The sequence below is a fragment of the Motacilla alba genome, chromosome 4, assembly GCF_015832195.1.
Source record: "Motacilla alba alba isolate MOTALB_02 chromosome 4, Motacilla_alba_V1.0_pri, whole genome shotgun sequence".
NCBI lineage: Eukaryota > Metazoa > Chordata > Aves > Passeriformes > Motacillidae > Motacilla > Motacilla alba.
In genome coordinates this window covers 32,820,060-32,846,407 of record NC_052019.1, presented here as the reverse complement: position 1 = coordinate 32,846,407, position 26,348 = coordinate 32,820,060, and the positions used below count along the sequence as shown (strand labels likewise).

Sequence of the window (26,348 nt, the reverse complement as noted above, 5' to 3'; positions counted from 1 at the left end):
TTACAACAGCATTTGTAAGGAAAATGTAAAACTATGTCATCATAAGGTTTCATAGTAGTAAGGCTTGTACTGAGTAGGCTCTAGGATTTCAGGTTACAAGCTGCTATTTTAGTTACCCCATGCCAGGAACTTTGAGAGGATCCAATGAAGTTTGAAGGCTGATTTTGCTGTCCCTATTTCTTTAGCTAGTCAACCATGGTTTACATTTACATTCTGAGTCTCATCCCTTCATCTGCTTGTTTTGGACCTGATGAGTCTGTCTAAAATTCTTTGACACCTATTTGTCTGAGGAAATTGCTTGTTGGTGCTTTCTCTTTTGTCACTAATGTGTCTATGAAGAAAAATTTAATTCCTTCTCTTTACTCCAAGTTTTTTTTTACCACTGAAATCTAGGCAGAGAATCTGAGATGGAACTATGGATGCAGATGCATATTTCCCCCTTTATCTCTATGAAGTTGTTTGGATGCTGTTTGCACTGTTTAATGCTGTCAACCTATGACAAGTAGCAGCAGAGGCTTACCTGACTTTCAGCTAGAAAACAAGTATTAGCTATAGGCCACAGAATAAACATAGATACAGAAAGACCATTCAGCAGGAAAACATGAAAATTAACATATACAGGCACAACAAAATTTTATAAAATACACATTAACTGTCTCAGTCCCATCTCCCAAAGTGTACTCATGAGTGACATAAGGGCCAGGAGCGGTTTCAAGGCCTGAGTAATCTTGGAATCTTAAACTCTATGCAGCAATGTTTTGGTGTGTTCAAGTTCTGCGGTGATGGGTGTTGTCCTAAATCTAGTAGTACATCTAGAGAAGTTACAGCAAGAAAAGGGAATATGAAGCCCTGCTGGAAGCCAAGAACCCTTGTAGAATACATATGCATGACACATCTTTTTCTCAGCACATGCTTCCCTGGGAGCAATGTTAAGCAAACAAGACTATAAGAATGGCATGATTATGTTCCACAGACCTGCTCGTGTGTCACTTATAATTGATACCATGAGATACCTAGGTGTTAACATTTAGGAGTAGTCACAAGGAAATCTTTTCAAAAGCTGAAACTGAATCCAGACCAACTTGAGCCTAAGTTGAATTCCTGGATACTTTCTTTCACTTGTGATTATTCCTGCTCTTACATGAGCGCTGCCTCATTTGAATGTGGCAAATAGAAGAAAAATTAGGAAAATAATTTAGCTCAACCCATTTTTGCAGGTTTTCTTGAAGCATGACTCAAGAGCAGAGGATCAGCAGAGACCTATTTAGTAAAAAAACCCCAGTGTTAAATTCTATTGTATTTTAAAAACCATTGCAGAAATTTAATTTGGTTTTTGTTTCTAAAATGCTCACCATTTCCCTAAGACTATGCACTGTTTGTTCCTCATTGGAAGGGAAGGTAAAATGTCCTTTTTTTCAGAATTTATTTTGCTAAGGGTTCATAAACAGGTGGCTATAACTGTACAGTCTTTAACCATTACCTGTCCTTTTAACAGATTTATTTTTCTGTTATTAGAAAGAATGTCAATTAGAAAAGTTGTTTAGACATATGAGCTTCAAAAGGTTCATTATACGAGCAGATACAAGGTATTTCATGAGTCATGGAGAAAGCTATGAGGGGAAGGGGGGAGTCCCAAGTCTCAAGGATAGTGTTAAAAACTGCTTGATGTTAAACAGATATATCAGATTCAAGGTTAAGTCTTAGGGAGCTTAGGTTTTAAGGTGGTATCCAGGAATTTTGTTTTCTTTTTACCATGACTGTTGAGTGCATATATAACATTTTTCTGCAGAGAAAAAGCTGACATTACATGTGGATAAAATGATGAGGGGTAAAGTTATAGCTTGATCCAGATTTGCAGGGAGAAAAGAGAGGAACTGTGGTGCTGAAATATGAACATACAATAGGTCATTGCAGTTCTTATCTTTGTATTGCTTGTTACACTCAATATATACTGATACATCAACACACAGAACCCAGAGATATACAGTTGGCTGTATTGCGGGGCCCATGTGTATTGTTTCTCTCAGAAACAGTTTTTTCCTCTAATTGACCACAGATATTTAGATCTTTCTTTTAGAGCACTAAAAGCCAGAAAGGCATAACAGACTTGCCTTTCCCTTTCCCTTTTGCCACAACTTGAATAGTTTCTCTGAAAAGTGTCTCTGGAGTTTTAGAGCTTTCTGATGCACAGTAACACTATCTGGAATTAACAAGCATTGCTATATGGCAGTTATTTTATGCACCAGCATAGCAAACTGAGAATCAGCTGCGGTGTGATTCCAAACTGTCATTTATTTAGACTTTTTTAGCCTTAGACAAAGCTATGACAAAGAGTAATCAAGTTCATCTTCTTTTTTGAACCTTCAATTAATAGATCAGTCCAGTATTCTTAATAATTTCCCTTCATTATCAAAGAAATATGATGTTTGTGAAGTGACATAAAAGTGCTGAAATTCAAAAAAATAGTACTATGTATTGTCTGCATATCTCTCGGGAATATTATAAAGAGAAATTTCAGCAACACTGAAAAGAGTAAACATAAATTTTAAAAAATAAGAAAGAACTTCAATGACCCTTAAGGAACCAAAGCTAGAAATACAGTAATAAAGACACTAGAGACTTGACTCAAAAGATCAGTTATACTCCTACCTCTTCTAATGTTTTCCTGTGTATTTGTAGGCAAATCTCTTTGTATTTCCATTAACCTTCAAAAAACCGCAATACTGACTCCTTCTTTGTTTTTGCTGTTTACTTCTTTTGGTTTTTTGTTTAGAGGCATTGGAGAAAAAAAAGAAAAAAGGCCAGTTTTCCATCATTTCCTGGCTTATTATTCCTACACTAACTTTTCTTTGCTTTCCAACTCTAAAAATCAAATATAGATCCTGCAGATCTACCAACTGCAGGAAAAGAAGTTGGGCTCCCTCTTTCCAGGAGGCCAGTTTGACAACAATTTTAATCACTTTATAACCCACAGTGTGCCATTAGTTGGGGAATGGAACATAGATCTGAATTAAATACAATGCCACTCATAGTCAGGAGTCCTTTGGAGCTGTTACCATTACAATAAGTTATTTTTATTACTGCACAAATGTATTGATTTATGAGCACATAATAAATCAAAAAAAATAGGCACACTTATAACACAGAAGAAAGAAATATGAGGAAAAGGAGAAATGTAAATTCTTCCACAGTGTGTTTTTCAGAGTAGCCAGTTTTTAATTAATAAAAGAATATATATATCATAAAGCTGAAATGATAGGTCATAGTAACTAGGAGTAGGATAATAGCATCATATACAAAAACTCCTGGAAAACAATAGCATTTAAGTTCTTAACTGCCAGATCTCATTTAAAAACAGACTAAATATCCTTTGTCTTTCATACAGTTTATTGGAATTGCCTGAATGGTTCAGCATAATTCCACTCTTACACCTTGGTGCAATGTCAAAACAGAATTTTGTCTGAACCAGACAGCAGGCTGCCACCTGACTGACATTTATCTGTATTAACCCTATTCTTTTAACAGTACTCTGAATGGAATTTTGGTTTTATGGACCATGGAAGTTTTGAAGAACCTTATATCCGTTACTGACCAGGCACCCACCAATACTCAGTCTGCAGATGGCTCTCTATCTGTACACAGCAAACCCTTTATTGAGGGTGCATTGGCACTGCTGCTCTCATTTAGCAAGACAGAAAACTGAAACACAGAATGTGTAAGATGTTAAAAAATTTGCTGGCAGGACACAGCTGTTCTGTATGGTTACCTGTTAGCAGAGCGTTTTACTTGACTTCCACCAGATTTTCTGGTAATAATTACAGCATAAAAGGCTGACCTAGCACATACAGTATATAAATTATCACTTCAAGATGGTGATATGGATTTTTTCTATCCCACTGTTTTCCAACTGTTCTCTCTTCATACATGCACACATCTAAGCTCTTATGGATTTTTCCATTTTTGGATGGGAAATAAGTGAACTTCTAAATACTCTATTGTTGTCTGCTAGCAATTCAGAAATCAAACAAGTACACTGACACTGTATTGTATGTTTATGACACTGAAATGAAAACTTTGAAAGGTCTTTTATTATCAATAAAAGTAAAAGCAATTGTTTACCCTGAAATATATGAATTGATTAAATAAAACCATCTTGCAATCTTTCCTGGCTGACATTTGCTAGTTTTAGAAGAAATAATTTGGTTCCAGTACTGCACTCTTAGCCTGTCTCAGCCAAATGCTACAAGATCTTAAGTGTTGCACAAACCTTTGAAGGTTTCAGTGGGTCTTTAGTAATGCTGTAGTCCTTATGCTGGCACCCAGCCCAGGCTGAATTTTACTTTTGATGGCAACAGCTGTGTATCTATCAGGTTTCTGAATATGAGCAGGGTGGGGCAGTCCCCAGGCAGCTGCCAAACATGGGAGAAACAGAGCTGCCGTGCTGGGATCAGGGCTACTGAGTAACCGGCACCAGCTGGGGGTTTTGTCCTTTGGCATGTGACCCTTCTCATTCTGCTCCAACCCTTTCTGGCAGTTTAGGCACTTTGGAAGGCACATTTCTACCCTGTGGACAGCTTCAGTTATAGGTGTCAGTCCTAGGAGCACAAACACTGCTTCTTTTTCTCTTCCTAGTAATCCCTCTGTTAACAGCAATTTGCCATGTAAATATGGCAACTAGTGGTTGCATTTACAAGTCTTGAAAATAAAAAGATTATGGGAGAAAAACTTTGCAAATAAAAAATTAAAACAATTGGAATGCTTTGAATATTGCAAAATCAAGAAATGACATCTCTAAAGCAATAAACGAGCATTTAAATAATGTACTAAACTTTTATGCTTCACAGAAGATACATGACACCATGCTCTTGTTACCATTATTATGGATGTTTATCTTAATATTTTTTTGAAGATTAAGCTCTATTCTTTGACAGGCTTTTCAAAAATGGACAAAGAAAAAAGCTGTTATTTTTCTGCTTCCTAGAGGTTTTAAACAGAAGAAAGAGGAAACACGATGGGTTTCAGTGTTTCTTCTAATTTTTATTTTTACTGCCCAATATTGAATAATGTCTTCTTTGGTTATTTTATCATGTGGAGACTGAGTAACCTAGTGACTGTTTAGTTAAAAATAAAGTAAAAAAAAAAAAAAGTAAAATCAGCTCTTTTCAGAATTATCAAGATTTGGGCTTACTTGCTGAAAGACTGCTGATCAGCACACCATAGGATTTTTCTCAGTGACTCATATTTCCTTCACACTGGCAATATAATCTAAAACCACCCCAGAGCTGTCAAGATGGGGGAGCCAGCAGCGCTGCTCCTTGTCCATCCCTCTCACTGCACCACAAGCAGAATCTGCAGCCTGTCCTAGGTGTTGTTCTGAACACCTTGTGTTCATGTGCTGGTAAACCTGGGAGCTCCACAGGTCTGGGATCTGGGAGGTCTGTGTAGGTAACTTCAGGGCACAGGGAAGTGGGACCTTGTTTTGCACTATGCAGCTGTAACTGGTCTGTCTGCAAGAGCATGAGTACTTTAATGTAGCAATCTCAGTTCAAATAAAAGTCAAACCTTCCTTGGCAATTGATTAAATAAAAGATGGGGGGAGAGTAGGGTATAAAGGGAGCAATTATACTTTATGTTGGACATTTGAGTGGTTTTAGGTGGTTTGTTTCCAACATAACTCTCCTTGTCTATTGATCAACATCCCCTGGGATCAAGATACCTTCCTGAAAATCTGCTCTATTTCCTTCTCTGTCTGAAAAATAAAGACATAGCTGTATTGCAGTGAATATCTATATATAAGGAACTTTTCTCTGCATTCCACTGTCTCACCCTGTATATCCTAGAAATCAAAAGCTCAGCGAAGTGTGTTAAGAATGGAATAGTTCCCCACTGCTGTAAGGCAGCACAGATACACACTTAGTAATTTCTGAGCTCCTCTTACTTTCCTGTTTCCTGTGTTTCAGACCAATCTTTAAGATCAACAGACCCACATCTTTGTATTAATTCCTTTTCTCTTATGTTTTATGGTTTTATCACTAGTACATTTTTGCCACCATTAAAATACTCCTTGTGTTCAGTCTACCTCTCCTCACTCTCATCCCCTTCATGTTTCTGTCATCTTCACAGTGTCTTGGGCTCCATATAATCCATTCTCACTTTTCTGAACTCTGTTTTGATCTTCCACCAGTTCCCTTGTGCCATTCCAATTCTGTCAAGTCGCTTAGAGAAAGTTTTCCCTCATGCTCTCCTCAGTCCTTTGTCTTCTCTTGTATGTAAATGTTACCTGATTGTCTACCTGAATTTTTTTTCCAACAGAGACTATCAAATGTACAAAACCCCATGACTGAGGAAGACCATTCCACTTTTATGATTTTCACCAGCACTATTTGCAACCTTGGCATGAATTTATTGGCTTTTACTGTGAAAGTTACAAATAGTATTTGATTCTCCTTCCAATTCCATCTATTTTAATAAAATTCCATTTGATTCAGTCATGTTACTCTTAAATTAGCAATATAATTGAGAGGTTAATTGCACTAGGAGGTCAAAATTTGGACTTATCTCCCTCCAATCCATTGTAATAAAAGATGGAATATTCCCAGAGAGAGGTTAAATAGAATAAATGTTACATCTTGGCAATAGTTTTTTCTAAGTACCTATTTCTAGAACTGGATTGCAAGGCTGTTGTATGTATATATTTCTTTTACATCTTAGTTTTGTCCTTTCTGTTGGCATAAATCCTATTATGAGACTTTTTAAATGCTGGGGATAGCATATATTAGTTTTGGTGAGGACATTTTCTGTGGATAGATATGAGAAAAGAAAGTGAACCATATAGTCAATCAAAACCTAATTAATTTATTTAGACTGCAAAAGAAAATTCATCTGTCATCTTCACAGGTATCCTGTTTCATTCTCATAATTCTGCCCACATTTGTTCCACATAGAAACTGAAAGATAAAAATTAAAATCTCACATAGCTTAAAATTAAAAAGTGGTTTCCAGAGTGTGTGCAATAGAAGTAACTTTGCACTGAAAGTCCTTGGATTTGTATTTTCCAAGGCAAAAATTTGATGCTGAGTAACACAGATCTTTTCACATCTCATTTTCTGCCTGTAATAATTCATGAAATCAATTTTTTTAGAATTTTTTTTTTAATTCTATTATCTGGACCAATCGCCTTATGTAAGCACAAATAACAAAAATTTCATAAAACTTTTTGGAATCAATGAAGACTTCAATTCTGATTAGTTATAGGAAAATACTGTAGTTTCCACAATATATAATATAAAGATAATTACTCAGATAACCATTTACTTACAATAAGCATTACCTAATAGGCTCTTATTTGAAAGACTGCTTGATAGAGAAGGAGATGGTTCACAAAAACACTTGATAAATAGTAAATAAATGTGTAGCCATTAAATGAAATATATGCTAATAGGTATGTTACCGAGAGAGAGTTTGAGGGGAGAAAAGAAAGGAAAATATAGTAGAGGCCGAAAAAGAAATAGAGAATATACAAAATTATAGAAATATTCCTGGGGGCATGGAAGCAGAGGGGAGGCTTAATAATAGAGTCAGCTCCATTTCTAGCATATTTGGTTAATGTTGTTTTGAGAAACAGGACTTTGTTCAAATAAAACTTCTGCTCAAACAACATAAGAACATTTGAAGCAAATTAAAATCTGTTATTAAATGTTCCTTATGTGTTGCAAAAACACAGTCTTATCCTACATTAATGTTAGTTTTACTAGTTTGAAGATAACTGCCATAACTAATACTAACGAAGCTGTTCAGGAATTGGAAATCTGTGGTGACCTGTGGGTATCTGTGTCCTCAGGTAAAAATGTGTTTGGATATGGATTAAAAAGTAAAACTAACTGGTGTCCTAGATAAATTTGGAATTAAACATTTTGAGTGCAAATATAACCCATGAGTTGTTAAATAAATCTGAAATAAAACTTCTTACTGAAAACCAGAAATAACCCTTTTTGTTGAGTCACATTAAAATTGAGTATTCCTAGAACTAGATTTTTTTACATTATCAGATATTCTGGTTTCAGGCAAATCTTAGAGTCCACTCTGCTGTAAATTTTATTACAGCTCTCAGGTACATGTATTTTGTAGTGAGATTCATCTATAAAGCAATGACCCATGGGTCAGGAAAAATGTAGAACATTTGTTATATCTACAAAGTATTGCCTTCAAGTTATCTGTTACCAATATTGTAATGAGCTTTAATATATTTTTAATTTTAGAATAATATAAATTTCATCTGGTTTTCAGGTAAAAACATCTCAACATTTAGATATTTTGTGCTTTCTAATGTTCTAACATTTTCCAGTTTATTGTGTTTTAGTGGTGCTTTTTTTAACCAAGGCAACAGATATCCATTCCTTAGATGTTTAAAAATTAACTGTAAGAATTTCAGATAATTTTGCAATAAGGACCAAATTAAAAGGCAGCTCACCTGCAGGACTGCAACAACCTGATTGTAAGGCTTCTTGACTTAATTCAGTGATAGCCAGGTGAATGTGATGGTAAATAGCCAGTAGCTTTATTTGTCTATGCCATCCCTTAGGAACTACCACACAAAAATCTTAGTCCACAGTTACTTAAAACCCTCTGCTACAAGTTTCTTTAGTGAGCATCACCTTATTGTAAGGTCCTCTCATAGCTGAGCAAAAAAAAATAATAATAAAACAATAGAGGTATATTTTGTCTAATTTTCCCTTTTTTTGTGTGTGATTTTGTAGTCTGTTCTCTTAAATTAGCCTTGCACATAGCTGAAAACAGGCTAGGATTTCCAAAGAGTCTGGAAATTCTTTGAGATACATTCCTACCCAATGTGATAATTTATTTTGTATATAATGGTGCTCTAATTTAAATAGGCATGTTAACAGACAGAAGAGCCACAACAGATATATTGTCTCATTAGTGCTGCTGGGCCAATTACTAATTCACAAATATTGAAACTAGCTCTGATAGAGAAAAATTAATTTCTCATAATTTAATAATGCTAATCACAGGAGCAGTGAAGGCCTACAACTGTTGGCAGTAGAGCAAAGTGAATTTTACTACAGAAATGTAAACTCAATAAATTTTTTTTTCTCTGCATTGCACAATATTATGTTGTTAAATATTTCTTTGGTTAGTCTTCATTATTTAACATTTCTTCTGCTGTTTTATCTGCTCACAAATCTTGGGATCAAACTCCTCCGGAAGACAACCCTATTCAGCTAAAGTCATGAGTGGTTTTTTAGTTGAATACCAAAGAGATTTCAAGGTTTTATTTTACCCATTCTGTATTCCCAAATGGCAAAATATTAATGTGAATTGGTGTCATTTAGTCATTCATCAGCTCCTCTTAATTCCATTTCCTTATTAAACAGAGAGGTTGCTTCATATAGGAAAATTGTGCTGTAACAGCTTCTTGTAATAATATTTAGTAAATTTTGATTCATTTGAAACATGAGACAGAAATTGGTTTTCTGGTCATCCATATAAGGCTAATGAAAATGAACAAATTTTGAGAAGGCAAAAAATCAGTGTCCTAATAACCTGCACTTCCCTAGCTGATAAAATGCCTTATTTTGAACATAGTGGAAATGACCCTCGAAGTCCAACTTCTACTAAGAAGTTTCATTAAAGTACATAAATTACAACAACTGTCAGAGATGGCATTAAGTATTCAATAAAAGTAGACTTAACACAATTAATAGCAATTAAAATTATACTTTTATGATGTCAGCCACCAGCACTGTAAAGACATAATTGCCTGTAAGGACTTAGCTAACCATATTTATCCTCTAAAACTGTCCAATTTATATGAAAAATGCCAAAAACATATCCCAAATGGGTACCATTATCTTCTTGGATTTTTAAAAGTGATCTGTCTTTATCCAGCCTGTGCACATTAAGCTAATTTACTTTAATTAGTTTTTTTCTCATTGTCTTAATAGGCATGTTGATAAGGTTTTATTGGGGAGGGGGAAGGGGGAATATTGGTTGGCACTTTTTATTTCCTTTTCCTGACTATGGATGTTTAACTTTATTCATTGAATACCTTTAAGACTACTTGGAATCCTGCCCTTAGATTTTCCCTGTTCATATTTTCTGTCTTCATTTGTCAAATACAAACAGAATGATAAATTGTTTAGTATTTTGCAAGGCACTTGTACTTTGGCTGATTAGCTGATAATTAAAAAAGACAGAATGACATCTTAAGCTGTGCTGTGAAAAGGAGGTTTGTTCTGGACATAACAAATTAATTACATCCTAGAACAGTCACTTGTGTCTTTCACATCAACAGAATATCCATGAAATAATTCTAGAGACTTCAAGCAATATTAAGAACAAAATACAAGGGTATCATCCACAGGTAGTTGTCTGACTTTAGGATCTAGTTTCAGCCTTCTAATTTAAATGCAAAGTTAACTGCTTCCACCTCCTGATGTAATTGGGAGAACCTGTGTAATTGATTGCAGGAGGGAAGCTCCTCATCTACCCCTGGAGATGTATAAATCACTCTATTGGCGGGTTGCTTGGGTTTCTGATCTGTTATTGATGAGCTATCTGCAGTCTGCTTGTGTAAGTTTAACAGAGATTCTTTCTCACTCTACTGCCTTCAGAAATATTTTTCATTGATCTGATAAAGTTTGCGAAGGTGTGTCCAGTGTTTTAACAACATTCCTGAGGGGCTATTCTTTTAGTCTGTTAATTTTCTTACACAGAATGTGATAAACCAAACCATTAGTGTGGTTTTAGTAGATTGGACTGTGATTTGCTCCTTGCTTTTCCAAATACATTTAAGATTCAATGTGAATATTTTGCAGTACGCAAAAGACAAATTGATGTTTAATTTATGTTACTGGATGGATAGTTCAATTTTAAACCAGCATCATCATACAATCTAAGAATCAATAAACTATAAAGACTTCTCCGAATAGGATTACATACAAATTTATGATAGTGAAACTATCCCTGCATTACTTTAAAGTTGTACAAATATGGAGCATTGTAAAGGTGTCTGGACTTCTTCAGAAATTAAAACTTAGTTTTTGATAACAATTCCTCAAAAAAGCACAGAATTTAGTGATGAAAAAATACTAAGCACTGAAGAATCAATCCCTGATTCAGAGGATTCTATTGAAAAGAATAAATTTCAACCTCACTTTGGATGTTATTAAAATAATTTGATCTTACTTCTCATTCTTAGGCATTTACTTGAAGAATGCCATAGAATGTGATCTGTTTTTAAAGTAGTTTATCAGTTATGCATCACATATCAAGTCTATATGTAAGGTCTAAAATTATCTTAGGTAATGGAATGAAATTATATTCAAAGTGATTGCAAAGAATTCTGGGTACCTAAAGTATTTTCATGAAGCAAATCTTAAAGAATACAGAAACTTTTTTTTATTCCTATCATAGTAGTGTTTTGGTAACATATTGTGTTGATGTAATTATTCATAATTCATTCAGAGTATTTTCTTTCATTGAGTCTATACTTTCTGCTACAGGAAACAAGTTAATAAGGTTTCAGACTACTGAATTACAAACCTATCCTACATGTCATTTTCCAGAAGGTATTTTTTTACTTTGCTGTCCTGAGTTGAACTTTACTGGCAAAATTTGTCTCTTTCTTAGAGGGAGAAAAAAATTAATCATATTGAGAATACTCGATAACTTGTTGAGCAACATAACAAAACATAAATGTTGAATCAGAGACACATTTCCTACTCTTACATTAATAACAAAAATCAACAGAACTTCAGCTGGTAATTTTCCTGGCTGAAGTCTTTTTTTTCAAATGAAATTGAAGTTGTAACATTGTTGAACTGAAGGTGAAAAACCTTTTAAGTTAGAGAAAGTCAGGATAAAACCATCCTATATACTGTACTGTGTATGTGTGTGCCAAATACGTTTTCATTACACTATAAAAATCTGCTATTAAACTCTATAATACGTGCACTTTTGAAATTTTCCTTAGAAGGTATTTTTCAATGTAACTATTTTTGCAAGGATAAGTTGGATAAGAAGAAAAATAAATTAATAAAATTACCCAAGACGCAGAAGTATAAGACTGACAGTTCAGACAGTTCAGTTTTGCTATGCTGAATTTGGTGTCTGATTTTGCAGAAATATCTTTCCAAAGCCACTCTCTGTAGAAGTTGCATAGTAAGAATACAAGAACAGAGCAAGTATGTACAGCCAATTCCATGAAATAAATCAGATTTCTTGAGAGTAGCACCTGAGCCCTCCCTAGTTCTTGCAAAAAGTTTTCGGGGAACTTTCACAATTTGTAGTTAACATGCAAATGACATACCAATTTTATGTCTTTTGCCTCTCAGTGATGTGATTTGTAATTAATTTTGACTTCTGCATCTAATATTTATTGAATAAAATCACTTGTCATAATGGAATTAACAATTGAAGGTGATGACATTGAAAAATAAATTAATGTTAGAAAATTAGTCATGGGACTTCTTCATGAAAGCAAAAGCATTCCAAGGCAAATGGCATTAGGAGCCATAAGTATTCCAGATGGTAAATTATTTCCTATATGACATTCAGATTTATCTCTAAAAGATCAGGATTTTTATACATTTGTAAGATCTGCCTTGTCTTTAGCTTTTCAGTATTGAAAAATACTTTTTTTCACGGACAGAAGTCTGTTACAACCTAAGAAATATTTCTCAGATTTGCATGCTGATTCTATGAGCAAAGAGTTACTGGGTTATTGATGACATTGGAGGTGTTTATTTTGCAATTTAAAATTAGAAAATCTGAATACGTTAAGCTATGGAAGTTTCAGGATAAAACAGAGAACTGAAAGTATAAGTCAAAAAGACTGAGAATTTATTAGCTTTTACTGTTTTATTAGCTTTTACTGTGTTACATCAAGGTGTATGGTTGTCTTGAAATCAACCATTATAATTGGTTCTTCTCAGTTGTTTCCAGATGTTAAGCTTCTAGTTCCTAGCAGAAATATTGTTTATATATAATCCTTATTGGTAAACTTCATCCCACTTCTACTACACCAGTATTCAAGGTCATCCACTCTTTCCTGTATCATCTGAATGTCATCATCTGTATTGGAGCACCTCTGCTTACATTGTATCATCCATAAATGTCATCAGCATGCTCCTACTCTTTTTCCTAGCGAGACCACTAATGAAAATATTAAATCACATAACTGAAAAATCAGGCTCTGAGAAACTCATCTATGTCTTGCTTTCACCACTTTGTCAGCTATCTTGCCTTCAGACAATTCCTTACCTATCTAACCCCTATTACAATGAGCTCAGGTAATGTGGCATCCTATTGGTTTACTAATGGTGATGAATGAGGGCTACTGCATTTCCTATTTCCAGAAAGAAAACAGGTATTTTATTAAGCAGAGGGTCAGGTTAGTCTAGCTTTTGATGCATAAGATACAAACACACTGGATAGAAGAAGAGACTTCTGAAGAAAGAGTACATAAACATATCCAGGCAGGCAGTGGCTTGGAGTCTTGTTGTGTCAGAGGTCAGACTCAGGTTGTGCTCAATATGTATTAATGATTCCACTAGACCTTTTGAATTGTTATTTCTGCTTTTGCAGTGTATTGTCTTGTGACAGTGACTTGCACAATTTAATTATGTTTTCTCTTTAGGAGACCATTGTTTTTGTTTGTCAGAACCTCTCTTGTAGTATTAGAACTGAAAGATTCCTATTCCAATATCATAGTAATGAAGACTCCCTTTATGTCATTATATAGGCCTTTATAAAATGCTTCTTCAATTATCGCTCTTTCAAGCTGATGAACTCTGGTCCATTCCACCATCTTATATGGAATGACTTCAAAATCCCTCTATATTCTTCCTACTCTTTTTTTTTCTCTCTTTCCTAGATCTTATGGGGGTTTTTAGTTTGTTTATTTTGGGTTTTTTTGAGATATAGTGATCAGAAATTCAGTGTTGAATGTGAAGACAAAGTGTGTATATTTATTACATTAAAAAAAATTTCCTGCTCTGTTTTTTGGTTGAGTTGGGGTTTTTTGCCCCTAATAATTTCCAATGCTCTAATTCTGCTTTTTTGATAGGGGTTGCAAGCTGGCGTTTTCAGAGAACTAGCCACAATTAGTATTTTATTCTTTTTTTTGAAGCAGAATTTAGAATCCACTGTTTTGAATGTATAGAAAGGGCTGTTTATTCCCACATAGACTGTATTGTATTTATTGATGCCATTTCACTCATTCTTCTTCTGTGTACCATTCACATCTGTTTCAAACAAATAGCTGTCCCTGATGAAACAGCTTATCAGAGAGGACTCTTGAATTATGTGGTCCCAGAGAAATCCCCAATACCCTTTTTAATAAAAGAGGTTGCAGTACTGTAAGAATGGACCTTTTTGAGTACCCTTAATTAGTAATGTTGAGGTGAGAAATGGTAAATTGCAATGATGTAGAATTCCCACCCTGATACTGCCACACTATGCAACAGAAGTAAGTAACCATTAATTTTTTGTTCTTTATGAGAGGAAAAGAGCATGTCTTTAAATATCATCATGGTAAGGAAGGATGTGTTCGAGGCCGGGTTGGATGGTGTCCTGAGCAACCTGATCTAGTGGGTGACATCCCTACCCATGGCAGGGTGTTGGAATTAGATTCTTTGAGATCCCTTCCAACCCAAACCATTCTATAATTATATGGAATATACTTGGGCCCTGGACAGTTATATAAAATTTTCCATATTACTATATAACTGAATGAAAACTTGCCTACAAAATAAACACCAAGGAGTGCTAAAACTGAATTGTCTTCACTTTGATCCTTCAGTTTTTATTCTCTCTACTTTCCAGTGTCACCTGTTTCCTAAATTCAAATTTTCAGAATTCAAGTGATATGAGGCAGTATTGGTTTTCTGGAGGTTTTGTTTGGGTTTTAAACTTGGTGAATTTGTGACATTTTCAGGACATCTCTGTTAGTCCTACCTATTATTATATAGTTATGTCTAAGCAGTTAGTTCAGATTAGCAGGAAAAATTTCATTGATATCAATGGACAATCAAACTGATAATGAAAGATACGTTATCTTTCAACATGAAGAAATGAAATCAAATGCCGTGCCAGTTATACCATGGTATAATAATTGTGTTGTCTTTTGAAGATACCCCAAAGGCGCATGAAAGAATCATCCAGAAATCAAGCTCTATTTATTCAAATACCCTTCTTACCCTTGTTTTTTGTAAGACTAAAATATAAAGATCATAAAATATACTTAATTATGTACCTGTAGTTACAGAAATCTCTATATTACCTGTAGGAAGATAAAATATATTATATTGTAATATATACTATAAATATATGGTATATGAGATCTTATGACAACACTTGACTGTATCCACCGCCCTTAGTTCAGTGATGATGAAAGAGTTCAATTTAATTTAGCAGAGATTGCCTCACTGACTGTCATTTCTTTGTTGTCAATGTATTTTCTGTATACCTCAGTGCACAGACACCTGTATTGGGTTTCTAATGCTGGATGTACACATAACAAGAAATCTCATCTAAAAATCCTTTGAAACATAGTTGTTTTCCCACATTCCAGCTGAACATGTTCATTCATACCTTTATTAATTAAATCTGTATTGAAAAAGATTAATCAGACTTTGCTTTGCTTTATAGGAAACATGAATTTTTAAACCATTTCAGACCAATAAAAAGACATAAGTTAGATATAGTCTGTGAAAAGTTTTTCAGAATAGATTAAATTTTGCACTGAAACAAACACTGTATTTTTGCCTTCTTTTCTATTGGTATTTTACTCATGATAATGTGATTTGCCCTAGAGATGTACACAAGGTATATATGCCATTAGGAGGATAGAAATTCTGGCAGTAAAAATCATAATTCATAAGCAGAAGCATTAGTAGTTTTGTGTAAACAATGAAAGTTGGTCTTCAGTGTTCCTGTCACTGCAAACTGCAGGAGGAAGGTGAAGACTCCAGCCTGCCTAATGTGGCAGTGAATGTTGATTTTTTGCACCTAATGTTGTTTTCTGGTGAATCACACACGTGCATGCCTTGCTGTCAGTTTGCTCTAATTATTGTAGATCATCTTCATGATCTGCCACTTGCAACTTAATATATTATGATAGTTGAAGTAATATGTTCTGGTTATAATTGGTTGCCCACTATTGATATGGGTAATAGATCTCTCCTGTGAAATACAAACCGTAACTAGATGCACAGCATGCAGGTGAGTTAAGTACCTACACTACCTAGGAATCAGCAGGTATTCTTCATGACTTGGTCTCCAGACATATTTTTTCTGGAAGCTCAGCATATCTCTAATTGCAATTATATTTTGTGTCCATCTTGTCTCAGATCTTAGAAAAGGGGTTTCTGTGTATAAATTTTTAAGTATAAAAGTAAAAGGCAATATCAAGCACTTTTCTGCAGACTTATAGAAATATAGCTAGCATAGATCTCTTCACAGAATTCCAATTTAAAGTAGTAGAGTTGGTCTCAAGGAAAAAGAAAAGAAAGACAAAGAGGAAAATCTAATCTTTAACCAGGAAACTGTGAGCTACATTTTGACGTGGCAGGTCTTCATATTACATATTTAGTTCAATGTAATCAATAGCATTAATAAATCAGTGAATTGGCTGAATTCTGAAAGGATTGTATCTCTCACACAATCGATGTGAACACAGAAACTCCATAGTTAAGTCCACAGTTGCTGTAATATTGACTTTTTTAGATATTTAGTGACTAAGTGTCCAAGGTTGATGAAAGCAGTTATATTCCACCCTTTTCTATCAGGAATATTTGCCTAGAGCATTAGTTTCCCCCAAAGCACTTACTGGATTTAAAGGCCTACCCTCTTTTACATATTTTATTCAAAACTTCCAAAATAATCTGGAGACAATATTTACATCCTTGCAAAGTACTATTAGAAAGTTTGATTTTAAAAATGTATGCTTGAGGCATATGTTTGTGGTTCAGCATAAGCTTTTTAAAGATCTCACTTGGTTTCTTTCAGTAAATCCAGTTATAGGTGTAGAAGAGCAGACCGTCAAAACCATTAAAGGCTTAGCCCTCTTTTCTCATCCTCACTGATTTACACCTTCCTAAAAAGACTTTAAAAATAAAAAGAGGTGCAAAGGACATCGCATCCAAAACCACACACAGGCTCAGCCTAGGGTGGTTATCTTTAGGTTTAGTGAAAAAGGTCTCCTTTGACTTTGTATATTTCAAAACTAACTTAGACTTGGATATAACTTTTGTGACATCCATTGCAAGAAATCTTTGAAAAGAATAAATTACATTCTACTGTATTATATTCTTTTTTATTTGTTTGAGCCTTTTAAGTTACTTCTAAAATGTATGACAGCAGTTCTTACTGAATTATCTGCTCTAATTACAGCTTACCAAGCACTAACCTGATCACCTACCAGACAGTTATTATATTTCTGCATAACTTGCCAAGTTGGTAGAAATACATGATACAATCCCAATTAAATTATTTGAAAGAAATTTGTAGTTCATTACAATTTACAAGTCCAATTGAAATAGTTAAGTAGATATCACACATATAATACCTAGATAATAGAAAAATAATGTAAGTTGTGAATCTGAAATGGAAGAAGAGTTTGACATTTTGAAATAGGGCTTAAGAGTCTGAATTAATTACTGTGTGTTAATCTGTCTCGTTTAAACACAGGAACTGGTGAAATCAATGTACCACTTTGAGTAATGCTGGAAGCTAGATTGAGAGGACAAAAACCACTTCATGTTGCATACTTGGGCTGGGATAAGCATTGGGGTCTAACAGCAGGGGTCCTGGTATTGTGAAACATCATTTTCTGCTTCTTGTTGTCTCTTCTTAATTGCTCTACTTTTGCTGGGCCAGAATTTAATCTCAAAATTTATTGAGAAAGTAATTCTTTCACTTATCAGTGATGAAACAGAGTTCCTTTAAAAGCCAGACATTTTAAAAGCCCATTTCATTGACACTTATTTGTGATTTTAGACACTTTAAAGTACTAAAATTCTCTGACAACTGGCTTTCAAATATATTCACTCAAAATTGCCAAAATTTATTCTGCTAAGGATTCAGTGGTAATCCATGGTCATATATGCTCATCATATCATTCGTTCTATGTACATTGGCTATTCTCAGATTCATGTGAATATTCATCATGATTTATAGAAACACAATCAAGGGAAATGCAGAAAATATATTTTTGTATTTATTAATTATCATTATAAAACTTTAAGTATAGTAAATTTAAGGATGCAGTCTTTATAGTCCTCAACATTGCCTTCTCACATGCAGTCCTCTTTTCATTTTTCAAGAATATATATAGACTTTTGTATGCACAACCTTGCTAGATATTGGCTTTAGCGGCAAAAAATATTTGTATTCTATGTAAACAGAAACAACATTCTTCTGTTTAAGAAATAAGTCCATGTAGAAAAGCTGAGGGACATTTTTGGTTTATGCTTATGCAGGGCTTTTTTGAAAAGCTAATAGAAGTGTATAAATTATTGTAGTCTTCACAGTTATTTAAGCAATTAAATATCCTTTGTGCTCTTAAATTCTTTTGTGTTTATCCTCTTTTTTTCATGCTTTACTCTTTATTTTCTATTTTAAAAATCCAGTAGATATTTCATAGCAAAAGTATAGTCTTTTTTCCTGTTTGGTTAGGATAATGGACTTTGTGTGGGATAATGTGAAAAATTGGCATGGTATGGGTGAACATGTAATTGAAGAAAGAGGTCTTGTGTTCAAAAGAGCCAGTATTGTAGCATGAACTTCATACTTACAAATAGTTTCAGCTGTGCCAGGTTTGATACGAAGATGGATGCACAATGCTCTAATTATTACACATATTTTTAACATATGTTTTGCTTTACATCACAGAGAGACCTGTTCTTTAATGATGCTTCTTCTTGTGTTACTTTTCCTGTGATACCAATTATTTTAAGCATGTATGACAGGTAGCTGGCATCTTCATAGCATCTCAGCAGGTTTTACCAGTAGCACTGTGAACATGAAAATAATATGTTAAGAATCTGTTCTGTGGAAAAGGATATCATAGACAATGAAAAAGCACTAAACAACCTTTAAGAAAGAAAACCAGCAGTCATTCATGAGTGAAGTACATTGTTTCAAGTAATTACATGTTAAGGTTAAAATGTTGCACATTTCAAGGCTCTCTTTCACAACTGTTCAAATTTAGTGTCATGAGCTCTAGCGAATGCACATCACTGTTAATAACCAAATTAATTAACAGCATGTTGAAGTTCCATAGAGATCATATAGATATATTTCTGTTGCAATTAAATAAAAACTGTGGTTTTGTGTAGAAGGTGGTAAATCATAATTACTAATATACTGATCTGTTATTGGGTTTTACTCTGACAAGGTTATAAAAAAAATATGTGGCTACAGAGTGTTTGGTCTTTTTCACACAAGCATCAATGTAAGACTTTTGTACAGAACAATCCTGTGTGTTGTGATATATAATTGAAGATATATAAAACTAGATTTATACAAATATAGACATAAATATCTAGTTATACATAACTATAGTATTTTATACATATTCTTCCATTTATGTTTGTTGATAAACTATATGTATGATTAAAGTCTTATGCATCCATAGATAGATAGATATCACAGAGTCCCAGAATAGGTAAAGTTGGAAGAAAATGCAGTGAGCAATCTGGTCCCTGTTTAAGTATGGTCATCCTAGAGCACCTTGTACAGAACTATATTTTTTAAATTTTGGTGTATTTTTTGTAATTTCTATATGGATTTTACCTGGGTGGATTTTCCTAGATCTCAGGTTATCACTCAGCCTTTCAGTTTTAGACAGTCCTCTACAGCAGAGCCAGTCCTTTACATCAGTGCTTCTCTTACCACTGTGGTCCCTGGTTCCTGGCACCACTGGGATTATAGCAACAGATGATTGCTTACCACCACAGGCTGTAAGGGCCATCCATTCATACTGCATGAGGCTGGTTCTGAGAATCTGGTGTTCTTTATTCTCCACAGAACTGCAATTTTTGGCTGTTTATAATTACTTTGTTACTAAGAACTTTGGATCAATTTGCCAATGATTCAACTCAATAAATTAGTAAATAAAAATGCTCTAAATTATCTTTGGCTCAGGACTTTTCCCAGGTGCATCTAGGAATGTGGCTTAAATACAACTTAGAGAAGAGGACTAGTCACAGAAATAGTCAGAGTGCTTCTTTGGTTCAGTGCTCAGTGTCTAGCCCTATCTATTCTGTTCTGTGCAACTTGTTCTATGTGGAGGGCCCCATTTTGTGAGAAGGTACTTCTCTGGTTGGTTTCTGTGCCATAGATTGTTGTTAGTTAGATAACAGCATCAACTCTACATAATGCTAACTCCTCAATTTACAAAAATTTGAGTCATTGTTGCTTTGGGTTTTTAAGGGACCTTATCAACAAAGGCAGAGAAAGAATGTTTATATGGGAAAACTCACTACCGGTTTTTACCATCTCAACATATAACTGAGCAAAACAGAATGAAGTTGTGGTTCAGTGTCCTGAAATTGGAAACTAATTTTCTGGTGTGCTGCGTATTCTTCCCCAGTTCAAAACAATATATCTTTCTCTTAGATGTTAGCATAGCAAATAGTCACTCAAGTTCCAAGCTGGTAGATCTTTAAAGTTGGTAGTCAAACAGATAGGATGTGCTGGATCATTTCAGTGTTTTATCTGACAGGCAGCAGTAAAGTTTTATAAGCTTTTTTGAGCCTTTTTTTTTTTTTACATGAAATAGAATTGCTGTTTTCCATCTCTTCTATTTTCCATTTTCTCCCTGTGATGAAAGGTTCCATCTGAGAATGTGTAATAAATATTCCACTGATGAGTGGTGAGCAAGAATCACTGTCTGGTTGTCTGCTAGAAACCCATGCCATTGCCTAATTCCATGCGTTCTATATGTATTGAGACCTGCTGCCTTCTGGAAAGGCATCTGAGGGGAGGCAACCATATTGCTGCCCTGTTGCCCAAACCAGAGTCATTGTAAATTACTTTCTGTTGTCATCTTCCAGTACCTAGTTAGGAACAGTTGGATGCAATTTTAATTTTCTTGTTGAAGATTGGCCATTTATAGATTTTGATAAAAACGACTTTGTTTTCTTACACACCAGTACCCTCCACAGTGCTGGGAGACTTTTGCCAGGTCTGTTGTGAGAGCTTGTGCATGAGCTGAGCTACTATAGATTAACTGCCAAAGAGTACATTTCCTTTTAGAACCACCACACTGCTTAGTTGGACTGAATCAGGTGAAACTGATGAATTCCACACCTGCAAGCTGATCAGGGATGAGCCTGTGTTGCTATTTGTTGCATTTTGGCTGCTATTTTCAGTTTTCCTTCCCGTGTTTCTGAGGGCAGCACTCTTTGATCATGCTCCAGTAAATGAAGATCAGAGCATCAAAGGGAGTTAAATATGTTGGCAGTGAGTGTCACCAAGCTTGACTTTCAAGTGTGCAAAGCTAAGAATATATTCAGAAATGCTCATTAAGTGAATCAGGACACTTAAGCACCTAAGAAATGGAATCATGAAGGGAAGAATTTCGAACACAAGATCATCTAAATCTAGAAAAAGGAAAAGGAAATATTCAAGAGAGCAGAGAAAGTTTTCTGCATTTTCTTAAATTAAAATACTTTTATTGACAGTAGTAAAGCCATAGCTTAGAACTTATTCCTGCAAGTGCTAACATAAACAGAAAACAAAAGAATGAGTATTTCACGTTTGCCTTCAAGCTCTTTTCTGTCTGGGAATCAAGTGCAGGCTTTGTTAAGCTCTATGGTGCAGGTACTCTGATGACACAGATGCTTAGATACTCACTTGGGAAGTTTTTTTGTTTTGTAGTTGTGTAGTTGAGTTTATACCAAACTCAAAGTTTCTCAAATGGTGTGACTCAATGATATGGTAACTGTTCACCATGAATTAAAACATTTTTAGTATTGAGCCTTTAGATTTTCAGTACCTTACCCTTACATTGCTACAATTATATTTTTACTATTGATCTTCTTTTACATTTATATTGTTTGTACAGTCAAACTGTGTATTCATTTGTATGTATATCTGCACATATATTTGAAAAAAATATATTTACAATCCAGGATTTAAACTTAGGGAGACATATGTTGTGCCTCAATAACATGTGGAAGAGTTTTCACTGACTTTTATTACCCCAGTTTTGTATTTACAGATACCATAGGAAATGTTTTTCATGGTTCAGATAGAACTTGGGTGCACACATCCAACACCCACCCACTTTTGAGACTGAGAGCAAATCAGTCTTATGATCTGATGTAGTATTTACCCTGTTTTCCAGAAGTTAAGAATAAGATGCTTATCCTCCTAATCTCTGCCTGTCAGAAATTTGGATACAATATTTAGAATTGCTTTCCTGCTTGTTCTGGATTAACCCAGGTAGGCAGCCAAGTTCCATGCAGCCACTCACTGTCCCCAGGTAAGACAGGAAGGAGAATCCGAAGGGTAAGAGTGAGGCATCTCATGAAATAGAGACAGTTTAGTAGGTAAAGCAGGAACTGTGAGCACAAACAAAGCAAAGTAAGGGATTAATTCATTGCTTCTCATCAGCAGATAGATGTTTAGCCATTTGCAAGAAATCCAGGCTTCATCATGCATAACAGTTATCTGGGAAGAGAGTACCATAACTCTGATCATCCTTTCCTCCTTCTCCTTCCCCAGCTTTTTTGGCTGAGCACAATCTCATATGGTGTGGAATATCCCTTTGGTCAGCTGTCATCTTCCAAATCCTTGTGTACTGCCAGCTGGCTTGCTGCTAGCTACTATGAAGAAAATTATTTTCAGAAAGCTCTTCCAGACAAAACAAGTACACTACCATTATTTGGATCATATTGATACCCCTCCTTCTAATTCCTGAGTCAGTCAGTTGAACACATACCTTTAAACAGAAATAAATCCCAGAAAATGCTCAGCTTTTACACTTGACCTATTTTGCTTGAAATAAAAAAATTATAGGTGAAATGCACCTTCATACCACATTTTTGAAATACTGACAGCGCAATGAAATGAGGACATTTTGTCATGGGGGAAAAGTATTTACACAAATATAGGAAGTGTGCATTTTTTTTCCACATTCCAACCCACCATCATAACTTATTCTTATCACTTGCATAATCACAGCTTCATTAAAGGCTCAGAGAAAAATTGTGCAATCTGTTTTGATTCTTGTTTGAAGAGGAGTTCTAGAAACAAAAAATTGTGGCTGTTCAAGATATACTGTACCTTTTTCTCTTTCCCTTTTGGCAGATGTTACAATGTGAACTTTATTGGAATGTAAGAAAGATAAGAACGAAACAAGATTTTCAGATACTTTTGTTAGCGGCAAGAGCTTTATTCCATGTTTCCATTTAAGTTACAAAAGCTCCATCTTTATATGTGAAATACTCCCAACTTCCTGATTATTAAAATCGAAAATCATTTTATAGTTTACTCCAGAACACTGTAAGCTTGCAATGCTTATGAAAAATACCATCTGAAAATAGCTCTTTGTATATATTCTAAGTGCCATTATGTTTGTTTTTCTTTAAAAAATAATCATTATCTTTTCCATATGTTTTATGTTTATTACTGTTAAATATATTGGCTTTGCAAAGCTATAGTAGTGGGATTTATAGTACATTTGCTGTTTCATACATCAAAAAAATTGCAATTGAAAATTCATGTCAGCTGTGCTGAAGTTAGGTTGATCTTTCTCTTAATTCTGAGAATACATGATCTGTTTTCCACAGTGGCAGAAAGGAAAGAACATTTTCATGTGTGACCTGAAGGAATCATATGTGAAAGTAAATGAGGTATAATGAACATGGATCTCCAAAATGCCCTTTTTACATTTAGTATTCAATATGCAATCAACACTTCCATATGGTTCAGAGAAATAAAATTGCATTTTACAAGTGTAATAACATGTCAGTCCAGCAGTAGCTATAATAAATATTTTATTACAGATAATCTGCATCTCATTTGGACTTTAGGAAAGACACACAGTGTATGACCATACCATAGATCACGATGCAAAGAGGAAAATAATAATGAAAAATAAAAAAATATCATCTATCATATCCTGTCTTGATTTTCTTAAATCTACTTAGGTATTCTGTAATGATCATTAAACAATTACAAAATAAAAATATTTGACCAAGATCTTCATAATCTGTTCTCATTGCAGATTCTCAGCTCATTAGAGATCCACTCACATGGAAAGCTGAAGGTAAGATCAAACATCCTATAGCCTCAAGCTCCGGTGAGACCCATGTATTGCATTGGTGTTTTTAAAATGGCACCCCATTGTCTAACTGATGGAAGTATATACACTTTTCTACTGGCTTGTCCATTATCAATAGTTTATGCTGCTGTATTTAATTTATTGTTGCTGCAATAACAGTATACACCAGAACTAGTAGTAGGGAGGAATTCACAGAGCACAAACTTTAGTAGATACAAATGCCTTGTTCCCAAAGGAATATCCAAGATGATAAATTCTCTGCCTTGTTGCCAGACTCATCAAGGATAGAACATAATTGAATAAATTTATAAAATTCCCAAAAATTCTAATTAAATCTCTTGTGAGCATTCTCAAGTTTCCACAAGAAATTACTATTGCCTATGTGTGCCATATTGTGATGCTTTTTGATGATACCCCTCTTTAGGTTAATAATTTGAAAATGTAATTTTTAGCCATGACCTCAACTCAGCTGAAAGCACATAAGGTCCCAGAACTCTGGAATGGTGTCCACTGAAAAATGTTTGAATTTGGCAGCAATGAGGTTGTGAGCAAACCTTAATGTGTCTGATCAGTATGTACCTAGCAACTGTAATGTATTGAGCAAGTGCATGGAGTTTGGGTTTTCTTCCTTTGGTTTTAGCTCAGTGATTTTTCTCAATGGTAACCAAAGTCAAGTAATTTATAGCTTGTGAACCTCACAAAAAGGGTTCATTTACAACCATATTCTGCATCTTGTGACACCAAATGGAGTGTGTGTTCTTCTATATGACTACAAAAGATTTTAGAACAGCGATCCAAAACGTGTTCTGCTCATTAATGTTTTTACAGTAGCTGCCTTAAAAGAGCTACAGTTTCCTAGAGCAAGTCATTCAGAATTCAACTACGCTCTTCAAGTTTAATAGGTTGAGCTCTTTGAGTTCCCCTACCTCCTCCTGATTGATGGTTTGTTTCTTCTTTTAATACAAAATTCAGTAAAATTTCCCACAGTGAAAAGGGTCTTTTAATTATAAAACATCAGCGTGTGGGAATGATTCAATTTACACATCAGAAAAGCTCAGTTACTTGACCATAATTTATTTTTTGTGCTGATCATTTACAGACCACAGATTCTTCTTCCTCTGGCCCCCTCCCCTTCTCACTTGCTCTCATTCTATGTAAAAGAATAAAAATCTCAATACCCTGTGAAAGGCTTTAGATATTGTATCACTTAGTCATCAGAACTAGAGGCTTCATTATCAGACTTTTTTCTACCAGCTTTTATCCCCTTCTCATTTCCTAGTTATGTTGTCATATTTAATTTAAGTGTATTCTGTAATTGCTGAGTAATAAATTTTTTTCTTGTATCTGACAAAAGGATGGCATATGTAAAGAGGGGTATGGTATCACACTCACGAAACTGTAAGAGATATTGCCAAGAAAAGATATTTGCAGTTCTAATGTTGCATATTAAACAACTGATGGCTCTTTTTTTTTTCCTTTTTTTTTTATATTAACTAATTAGTATTGAAATAAAGGTCTGGAAGGGACGGAGAATTTTCATGTTTCCATGTACTTCCTCTATGCAGCATTAGTCATCCTTATTGTTTTATCATCAGAATGTAGCTTAAGACTTGCATTGGTAGGTAAAACAGCTTTTACTAACAAAGTTTTGTAGGTTCTAAATGTGATTTTCCTAGCAAAATCAGTAAAGTTAATCTTACTTTGTGCTTATTATAGCCATAAGAGAAATAAGCACTAAAAATGTCCAGAATACCATTTATACAAATATTTTTAAATCTACTTGCAGATATGTTCTTAAATTTGTTTTGGTTTGAAACAAATGTGGTTTGTGAAGACGTATTATTAGATTAGATTATCTTCATTTCAGAATGAAAAGTACATGTAGAGAAATGCAGGTATGCACCATTTGTTCTAGGTTGCATATATAATTCTGGTTCAGCTGAATACTTAAGAGTATTTGTTGGTTGGCTATTTGTTGCTGTAGACATATGATCACAATATCTACACTACTGTAAAACATTGCTTAAATTGTTTG

At 34.5% G+C, this 26,348-nt stretch overlaps 1 protein-coding gene across 30 annotated transcripts in view; it reads left to right on the top strand.

Moving 5' to 3' along the window:
- TENM3 (teneurin transmembrane protein 3) overlaps nucleotides 1–26,348 on the top strand; it is a 1,291,416-nt gene that overhangs the window by 812,614 nt on the left and 452,454 nt on the right. For all 30 annotated transcript variants that reach the window (XM_038135908.1, XM_038135903.1, XM_038135907.1 and 27 more), the window contains one exon: nucleotides 24,257–24,298. The gene's annotated coding sequence lies outside the window, so the exon portion shown is untranslated. The remainder of the gene's footprint in view (nucleotides 1–24,256; nucleotides 24,299–26,348) is intronic.